Source organism: Myotis brandtii, unplaced genomic scaffold, assembly GCF_000412655.1.
Source record: "Myotis brandtii unplaced genomic scaffold, ASM41265v1 scaffold278, whole genome shotgun sequence".
In the NCBI taxonomy this organism is placed as follows: domain Eukaryota; kingdom Metazoa; phylum Chordata; class Mammalia; order Chiroptera; family Vespertilionidae; genus Myotis; species Myotis brandtii.
Window position 1 is genome coordinate 661,956 of NW_005360594.1, and position 290 is coordinate 662,245.

The following is a 290-nucleotide window of genomic DNA, read 5'->3' on the forward strand; positions in this document are numbered from 1 at the left end:
TGCCATTTGAAGAAAAATCAACCAAAAAAATGAGTTCGCGTGTCACTCTGACACGCGTGTCATAGGTTCACCATCACTGGTCTATAGCATCTTCCACAGATGCTGGGCGTACACAATGGATGAGGAAGAGCCGCCGGCGGAGCTCCTGCTCTGTCTCCGCCTGCGCTGCTCGCCTGGGCCCCACCGCATGGAGGGCACAGCCAGAAGAGCACTCCGTCACCTGCACTCCAGGCAGTGAGCCATCACTCTAAAAGAGTAACTGTTCATTAAACTGTTAACTGACTCTTATA